Genomic DNA, 10705 nt, shown 5'->3' on the forward strand with positions numbered 1-10705 from the left:
TATGAAGGAAGTAAATTTTAAATTATTCAGGTAATATAAACACTTTTATTATAAAAATACTTCTAAAGTATACGATGTAAAAGTTTAAATTCTCTTTCATTTACACTTTTATATCATATACTTTAGAAGTATTTTTATGATAAAATATATCACCTGAACAATTTAAGAAATGTATGAGAGGAAACATTTATTTAATGACCTTCATTATTATATAAAGGTTTTCCCATCACAAATTTACATTTATAGTGGAAAAATTTCTTGAATTAAAAAATAATTAGAATGTGGGTAAAAAAGAGAGCAAGATTTGCTCTATAAATACAGCTGCATTACCATTACAATAAACCTAATAAATAGAAAAGAGCTAAATTATAAATATATATCAACTAGTGATAACCACAATGACAAAAAGCAGGAGTCATGGCATTTACTTCTTATAAAGTAGAATTCAAATGGGAAATATTTAAAAAAACAAGTAATAGATATAATATTTAAAGTAATTTCAAGCATATGAGGATACAGTAAGAAAGTAACCATTTGTAAACCAGAAAAAAGGTCCTATCCTAACAAATAGGATACATCTATTCTATTATTTCTATCCATCCCAGCCTACAAAATTGTGAAAAAGGAATATTTGTTGTTTAAGCCACCCAGTCTATGGTATTTTGTTACAGAAGCCCAAACTTACGAAGATACTCAGCAGACCTAAAATTGAAAAAGTGCAAAGAAAACCATACCAAGGGCATTAAAATCAAACTGCTGGCAAATAAAGTTTAAAACAAATTCTTGAAAGGAGTCAGAAAAAAAATTACATAATGGAATAACAGTTTGAAATATGTCTGACTTTTCATCAAAGGTAGGATGGACAGAAGAAAACGGAACAATATCTTTAAGATCCTAGATAAACATAAAACTGTCAAAGCAGAATCCTACAGGCAATGAAAATATCCTTCAACAATAAAAGTAAAATAAAGACAGCTTCAGATAAAAGATATCTACAAGAATTCATAGCTAGGAGTCCTGTCTAAAGAAATGCTAAAGGAGGCTGTTTAGACTAAAAAAAAAAAAACAGATGGAAACCTATCTCTTCAGGAAGAAATAAATAGTTATTAGAAATGGTAAATATGTGGGTAAATAGAAAATATTATTTTATTTCTCTCAATTTAACAGAAGTATATAACTATTTAAAGCAAAATTTATAACATTGTCTTCTTGGTTTAAACTTACCATAGATGAAATACACATGGCAACCATAAGCATAAAGAATGGTAAATCCAATGGAAAATAACAGATACTTATCCAGCAACAGAAAACAAATCTTAAAACTCATGACTAAATTAGGAAATTTCAATTTGAAATAAAGATAATATATCTATCTATATCTGACAATATATAAAAAATAGGACTTTTATAGGCATTGTTGATGGAATGTAAATGGGTGCAGTATAAATGAGTGTAAGTGTTCTGGAAAACAGTATCTACGAGAACATAAAACACAGATAACTTTGACTCATCAATTCTAATTGAAAGGGTTTTTGTTTGTTTGATTTTTGTGTGTGTGTTTTATGAGACAGAAAGGCTGCATTGCAGTGGCCCGTCTCAGCTCACTGCAACCTCTGCCTCCCGGATTCAGGTGATACTTGCGCTTCAGCCACCCTAGTAGCTGGGATTATGGGAATGCACCATCACACCAGCTAATGTTTGTATTTTTAGTAGAGATGGAGTTTTGCCATGTTGGCCAGACTGGTCTCGAACTCCTGCCCTTAAGCGACCTGCCTGCCGTGAACTCTCAAAGTGCTGGGGTTACAGGCATGAGCCACTGCACCCAGCCAACAATTCTATTTGTAGGAGTAAAGAAAAAAAAAAATCACTTTCGATAGTGAGCCAGGATTTATGTCAAAATATGTTCAATTAAGGATAGCATTTATTAATAATAGTATTTGGAGACAACCTAAAAAAAGTTAAATAAAAATTGATAAAATCAATACTTTGTTATGCTCTGCAATTATTACAGTGACTGACATCTCAGCATATACTGATGTGGAATAATACCCATGCTGTATCCCAAAGGGGAGGAAAAAAAAGAGTACAGAGTACTTATTATTTATTTGTTAAAAATACATTGAGAATTAGAAGTATTTATAAAGACAATTTAAACAATTTTAATTAAGAAGTGTGGAGTTGGATGGAGTATAGGTGACTTGTTACTTTTAGTCTATACTCTTTGTATTATTTGAATTTAAAATTGCTGTATTCTGCTTATGTGCTCTTTTAAGACAATTAGAAAAGTCAAATAAATTGCTTTCTTTAAGAAAAATATAAGGCAGAAAGCAAGAAATTGATTAAGAGGTATTATATTAATAGGAGGGAATTTAAGATACTCAACCATTTCTCAGTAGAAATAAATATTAAGTTGATATTATCTCTGTTGCTATATTTCATTTTACTACAGATTTCACCACTGTTTGACATACTTAGATGAATTATTTTAAGACCATTAAAAAGGAGACTACAAAACATCTGATATTTTTAACAAATCTTATACATGAGAGTTAATTTATGAGGAAAAATACTCTAGCTATTGATTCACCCCAAATTGCCGTAAATTTGTGTGTCAATTTTAACATGTATAACAAAAGCCAAGTTTGAACCACATTCAAGATGATCTTTCTTTGAAGTCATGTTATATCTGTTGCTGTTTTACTAGTGAAGGGATTTATTACTGGAACTGTGGCTTTTATACAAAGAAACTTGGAGCAATGTCTTCAGTAAATTAAAATCAAAGCTAAAATACAGCACTAAAAATGTCAGTGGAGTTTATTTTATGAACTTCTTGCAGTGCTTTTCCTTATTCAGAATATTGGTTTCTTGAGTTAATGTAGCTTGACATTTAATCTATGTAAACTATTTGACTGTAATCCTTTTAGAGATAGAATCATATCTTCATGATTACTATCTGTGTACTATGTCACATTTCAACAATGAGGTGAAAGACTTGAAAATGTGAATGAATAACTGTTTCTCAGTTCAACACACCTAACCTTGTAAACAGTGATAGCTCTTCCTTCCCCATAAAATCACTACATGAAGTCTTTATTACCTTCCTCCCCAGCATCCAACAAAACATAAATGTTTCTCAAGGCTAGAGTGCAAAACCAAACTTTTGTGATATTTTTTTAAATGCATACTCCTGGTTGTCACCCAGATGTACTAAATCAGAAACTCTTGCGTGTAAGCCCTTGGGAACTTGTATTTTTAACAAGGATTTTAAATTCTTGTCATGTATAATATTCTACTTCTTTATTCTCATTCTCTGTCTCTGCCTCCCAGATTTTCCTCTGGGCCCTCTTGCAACCCCAGACCTGACTAAGTACATCAAATTCCTTATAAATCTTCAGTGTATTCCCAAAGCCATCCTTCCAACTAGTTACCTTATTAGAAACCTTTCTGGCTGGGCACGGTGGCTCACGCTTGCAATCCCAGCACTTTGGGAGGCCGAGGCAGGCAGATCACTTGAGGACAGGAGTTCGAGATCAGCCTGGCCAACATGGTGAAACCCCGTCTCTACTAAAACTAAAAAAAAAAAAAATTAGCCTGGCATGATAGCAGACACCTGTAATCCCAGCTACTTGGGAGCCTAAGATAGGAGAATTGCTCAAACCCAGGAGGACGAGGTTGCAGTGAGTCAAGATCATGCCATTGCAATCCAGCCTGGGCAACAAAAGTGAAGCTCCGTCTCAAAATAAAAAAAATAAAAAAAAAAAAAAGAAAGAAAAGAAAAAAAAGCCTTGCTGTCGCTGGAGGATACCATTTAATTCCACTAAAGTGGAGGCTCTAACTCTTGTACACCATATATTGTTGTCAAGAGGTGGTGTGTTCCTTGTACCTCATGGTCCCTTCTAGACTATTATGCTTTCTGCACCTATGAGTGCCCTGCCATTTTGCTGCAACGTACTCGCCTCTTGGTCCTTACACCTCATTTTCTGACAAGCTCATCAAAGGGTCCACAGTTTTCTTCTCACCCTAATTCATATGATCAGCCAATACCAATCTCCATCTAATCATCTCAGGTTTTTTCCACTTTGACTACAACATACTTTCCCATGCTTTTCCAATCTTTCATTTCCCACCTACCTCACTATGTTCAGCTGATGGCTCTCCTTGTTCTTAATTGAGAATATACAAGTCATCAGATGGGGACACCATCATTTTCATAATATCCTAAACAACTTACATATATATGCCAATTACCTTTATTCTTTTTGCCATGAAATGAATGTCTTTTTGTTATCAAAAGGCATGCTCGGCCGGGCACGGTGGCTCACGCCTGTAATCTCAGCACTTTGAGAGGCCGAGGCGGACAGATCACGAGGTCAGGAGATCGAGATCATCCTGGCTAACACAGTGAAACCCCGTCTCTACTAAAAATACAAAAAAATAGCAGGGTGTGGTGGCGGGAGTCCTATAGTCCCAGCTACTTGGGAGGTTGAGGCAGGAGGATGGCATGAACCCGGGAGGCAGAGCTTGCAGTGAGCTGAGATTGCCCCACTGCACTTCCGCCTGGGCAACAGAGCAAGACTCCGTCTCAAAAAAAAAACACAAAAAAAAAAAACGGGCATGCTCATAATTTATGTTTCAAAACTCATCTTCTCTCCCTCTCTCAAGAATTATTTCTAAATGTCAGCAGGATGGCAGAATACGAGGCTCAGGACTCTCTCTCTCTCTACCCACAGACATACCAAATAAACAGTTACACTTGGATCAATACCCTCTGAGAAAGATCCAGCAACTACTTGAGGGATTCCTGCACACTAGACAACTTAGAAAATACATCAAAACAGGCAAGAAAAACTGAGATAGTCTTATCATTAACCCTACCCCTAACACAGTAGCATACAATGTGGAAGGAACCTCCATTTCCCAGCTTTGCCCCAAGGAGTGAAGGGTCCTGAGGTACTAGCCCCTGACTTGACTAACTCAGGAAGCTGATGGGGAATGAGTGAATAAAACTCAAGTATTCACTACCTCCCCAGGACCACAGAGAACAAAATGGCAGTTTCAAACAGGTGTGCAAGCACTTCCCACACCTCTTTCTCCAGCTCAGTGCAGACTTAGCAGGCAATAAAGCCCAGCTTTCAGCTCCTCTCTGAAAAGGTAGACTGTACCTCTAAACTTCCAACTTTTCCAGAAGCTGTTTGAGCATCTGGCTTCTAACTAGCTTTCATCTGGGAGCTGAGAGGGCAGGCAATCACTAGTCCTCTGGGCACTTGAATGGACATGTGCTCACTTCCTTGGCTTCTCTTTTCCAGCTTCCTTCAGCAATTAAAACAAGCCTCCAGCTTCTCCCTGGAAATAGTTGAACCATACATCTATACCACCCACTCAACTTTTCTGGCTGCTCTCTGAGGGACTGGCCTCTAATCTGCCTGTCTTTGTAAACTGATAGGGCCCAGCATTTGCTATGCTGGTGGGGAGACAGAGAACAAGGCAATGTTTTGAAAGTGCATGCAATCTGAATGAGCATGCAGGCATTTGTCACAGCTCCCTTTCTCAGCTCAGTGCAGAGCCAGCCAGCAATAAACTCCCACTTTCAGCTTCTCCCTCAGGACAGAAAAAAGCTGGGCCACACATCTAGCACCACAACTTTTCCAGGTGATACAAAGAAATAGGAAATATTTAGAAATACCAAACAGAAATCATAGAACTAAAAAATACGATTAACTGCACTGAAAATTTTAGTAGAAGGGTTCAAAAGCATACTATATCAAGCACAAGAAAGGATCAGTGAACTCAAATACATACAGGTCGTTGAAATCATCCTGTTATAGGCGCAAAAAGAAAAAGAATAAAAAATGAGGATAGCTTCAGGAACTTAGGGGACACGATCAAGCCAAACAGTATATTTGTTATGAGACTGTTAGAAGAAAATGAAGAAAAGGAGAAAAAGTTTATTCAAATGAATAGTGGCTGGAAACCTCCCAAAACTAGGTACAGAAATAAACATCCATATCCAGGAAGGCCCCAGACAAAACACCAAATAAGATGACACCAAAGAGCCCCACACCAAGACACATTATAATCAAATTTTCAAAAGTTAAAAACAAAGAATTCTGAAAGCAGCAAGAAGAAAACTGACTTATCATGTACAAGGAAACCCCAATAAGACAATGAGTGGTTTTTTTATTCCCAGTAGAAACTTTGCAGACCAAAAGAGAGTGGAAGAATATATTCAAAGTATTGAAGGAAGAAAACTGCGAACCAAGAATACTGTGTGGGGAAAACCTGTCCTTCAAAAATGAGGAGATAAAGACTTTTGCAGACAAACAAAAGCTGAGGAATTTTACCACCACTAGACTTACCTTACAAGAAATACTAAACAAAGTTCTTCAAGTTGAAATGAAAGGACCCTAAACAGCAAAAGAAGAACATAGGAAAGTGTGAAACTCATTGGCAAAGATAAATATATAGATAATACTACTATAATGATGGTAGGTAAATTGCTTTTAATTCTAGTATAAAAGTTTAAAACAAGTGTTAAAATAACTATAACTAAATTATGTTAATGGGTGCACTAGATAAATAGATGTAAATTGTGATATCAATAGCATTTTTGGGAGTCAGAAGAGGTAAAAGTGTACACTTCGTGCATGCAGGTGAAGCTGTTATCTGCTTAGGCTGTTATAACTAAAAGATATCACATGTAACCTCCATGTTAACCATGAAAAACTATAGACATTACACAAAGGAAAAGGAAGAATTAAAACTTATAAATACAAAAAAGCAATAAAACACAAAGACAATAAGAGAAAAGCAAATCGAAAATTACAAGACAAACCAAAAGAGTTCACAGAGTGGCAATAGTAAACCCTTCCCTATCAGTTATTACTTTAAGTGTAATTGGATTAAACTTCCCAATCAAAAGATGTAGAGTGACTGAATGGATGAAAAGCAAGTTCAAATTATATGTTCTTTACAAGAAATTCACTTTAAATTAAAAAACAAAATGAAAGTAAAGAAATAAAAGATATTCCATGCAAATGATAATCAAAATAATGCAGGAGTGGCTATATGTTTATCAGACAAGTAGATTTAAAGTTGAAACTGTCCCTAGAGACAAACAGCATCATTATGTAATGATAAAAAGGTAAATTCAACAGGAAAATATAGCGATTGTAAATATCTATGCACCCAACATCAGAATACCCAACTATATAAAGGAATACTAACAGATCTAAAAGGAGAAAGTGATAGCAATACAATGATAGAATATTTCAATTACCCCGTTTTCAGCAAAGGACAGAACATCCAGGAAAAACAATTAACAAAGAAGCAGCAGAACAACACTACAAACCAAATGGGCCTGACAGACATACATAGATCTTTCACTCAACAGGAAAATATACATTCTTCTCAAGTGTATATAAAACATTCTTCAGGATAGATCACATGTTATATCACAAAACAAATGTTACTCAATTTAAGAAGACGGAAATCACATTATATTGATCAGGGTTCTCCACATAAATGGAACGAATAGGAGAGAGGGAGAGAGAGGAATGGAACCAATAGGAGGGAGAGAGAGAGAGAGAGAAACAGATAAATAGGAAACTTATGGAAATGGGGTCATGTGATTATGAAGGCTGAAAAGTCCCACAGTATGCCATCTGCCAGGTGCAGAACAAGGGGGATAGCCAATGATGCAATTCAGCCTTGAGACCCAGAGGAGCCAATGTTGTAAATCCCAGTCCATGTCTGAAAGCCTAAGTACTCCAGGAGTGGGAGTTTGGGGGTGCTGTTCTAAGTCCAGGAATCCTAAGGTCTGAGAACCAGACGCTATAATATACAAAAGGAGAAAATAGATGTCCTGCCTCAAGAAGAAAGAGAGAAATTTGCCCTTCCTTCATCTTTTTATTCTACTTGGACTTGCAATGGATTGATGGATGCCCACCTTCATTTGTGAGGGCCGATACTCTTTACTCTGTCTACTAATTCAAATGCTAATTTCTTCTAGAAACATTATCATAGCACACCCAGTTATAATGTTTTACCAGTTGTCTAGATATTCCTTAGCCCAGTCAAATTGACATGGTAAAATTAACCAACACAAGTTTACCTTTTATTAACTTGGTACCTAAATCCACTCCTTAACCCATACCTAATTTTCAAATAAATACAATAACAAGGTCATAATACCACCTGACATGATACAGTTATCCTGCATACAACAGAAAAAGCACAGACTCCTTTCCCAGAAGAGAAGATAAAGAATTTGAGTGATATTAACTCTTTTTATTATATCCCATAATGTAAATACTATATAATTAGCAATGCTTAAGTACTGACATAAGGTTAATACATCTTATACATTATATAGAGAACAAGAGAAGAAAGAAAACAAAAGATATTATACACACACATACACACACACACAAAATAAACAAAAAAAAAACAATGTATTCAGCCAACACCATAAATCCCTTCTTGGTCTGTTGACTCAAAGGCATGAGGAGCCCAAGTGGCCAGGTAGCAGTCTTAACTTCCAGTATAATACGATTATTGTGATATCGCCTGATGGAAGCACTCCTTCTTCTGGAGCTAAGACCTTTTGGCCAGCAGAACATAAAATTGTGGGAACAGGAAGAAAAATCTTTGCTAGTAGGTCACTGTGGTAATGATGAGTGGTGCCACTCTCATTTCCATTCATTGGTTCCTGATTCATGAATCCCAGCTATGAGAGAAAGATATTGTACACTGACTTAGATAATATACACCCATCTGGAGAACTCTGCCCCAGTCCTGCAAAGTATTGTCACCTAGCTGGCAGTATCACTATTTCTTCAAATATCGGATATTGCACTGTCCTATCAATCCAGCTGCTTCAGGATAGTGAGGAACATGATAAGAACAATGAATTCCATGAATCTAGGCCTTTTGCCTTGCCTCTGTCTGTGAAGTGAGTTTCTTGGTCAAAGCAATACATTGTGGAATACCATGATGATAGATAAGGCATTCTATAAATAAACAGGTGATAATTTTGGCAGAAGCATTACATGTAGGGAAGACAAATCTGTATTGAGAGTATCTATTCCAGTAAGGACAAAATGCTACCCCTTCCTTGAAAGAAGTGAACTAATGTAATCAACTTGTGACCAGGTAGCTGGCTAATCAGCCTGGGGAATAGTGCCATGTTGGGCCTCAGTGTTGGTCTCTGCTTCTGGCAGATTGGGTACTCAGTGATGGCTGTAGACAGGTTGGCCTCGGTAAATAGAAGTTTATATCGCTTATCTCATACATAATTTTTATCCCTGCCACCATGGCCACTTCGTTTATGAGAATGAGTGGCTGGGAAAGAGGATGACTGGTAGCCAGAGATCAGGTCACAATATCCACTTGATTATTAAAATACTCCTCTGCTGAATTTACCCCTGATAAGCATTTATGTAGAACACAAACATCTTGACCTTTCAGAATGTTTATTGACCATTCAGAGTGGCTTCATGACCATTCAGAATGATCCATCTGTATACCTCTTTTTAAATTTCTTTGTCATCAATTTTCTAATAATGTTCCTTAGTCCTTGACCATCAAGCAAAACCATTGAGTACAGCCCCTAAATTCCACATATCCACTTTTGGATGGTACTTGCAGAACCATCTATAAGCCAGGCTGACGTTTTCTCTTTCTCTGTCAACTAATAGGTAACTATCCATGAAGCTGAGAGTGCAGAGTGGGAGAGAGAAGGCAGTGTAGCAGGAGTCAGGACCATGTACATTCAGGCTCTTTCTTCATACAAATTACTTGTGTTTTCAGAGTTTGCTCAGGGCCTGATAACGTATATATCACTTCTATTTAATGATGGAGTGCTGCTGTGGTTGCCCATATGGCTTGATGGGTGAGATAACACCTTGTTCATGATAGGAAGCTCAGGTCACATGGTAACTTGGTGGCCAATGATCAAGTGTGCATTTTCTACTAACACTTAGCAGCAGGCCTGTAATTCAACCATAGGGACCTGCCAAAGGCTCCAAATAGCATTCCTACGTGCCCCTGATGTTTCAAGTACCACTGGACATACTGGATCATAAGGCACAATGATCTGCTGGCAGAGCAGCTTGCACAGAAGCCTAGACTTGTTGCAGAGCCTTCTCTTGCTCTGGGACCCACTTAAGCAGCTTTTTGGATCACTCATTAACCTTGCTAGAGCAATACAACCAAATGGTAACTATGACAGAAATACAGTCAAATGACAAATGAAAAACTGGGGGAAATATCTGCAATTAACATCACAGATAAGGGGTAATTTCTTAAATGCAAATCTCTTCAGTCTTGTTTAGTAAAAGATCAGTGGCCGGGCGCGGTGGCTCAAGCCTGTAATCCCAGCACTTTGGGAGGCCGAGACGGGCGGATCACGAGGTCAGGAGATCGAGACCATCCTGGCTAACATGGTGAAACCCCGTCTCTACTAAAAAATACAAAAAACTAGCCGGGCGACGTAGCGGGCGCCTGTAGTCCCAGCTACTTGGGAGGCTGAGGCAGGAGAATGGCGTGAACCCGGGAGGCGGAGCTTGCAGTGAGCTGAGATCCATCCGGCCACTGCACTCCAGCCTGGGTGGCAGAGCGAGACTCCGTCTCAAAAAAAAAAAAAAAAAAAAAAAAAAAAAAAAAAAAATCAGTAACACTGTAGAAAAATGGGGAAAAGGCATGAACG

Source organism: Rhinopithecus bieti, unplaced genomic scaffold (genome assembly GCF_001698545.2).
Source record: "Rhinopithecus bieti isolate Rb0 unplaced genomic scaffold, ASM169854v2 scaffold_8035, whole genome shotgun sequence".
Lineage (NCBI taxonomy): Eukaryota > Metazoa > Chordata > Mammalia > Primates > Cercopithecidae > Rhinopithecus > Rhinopithecus bieti.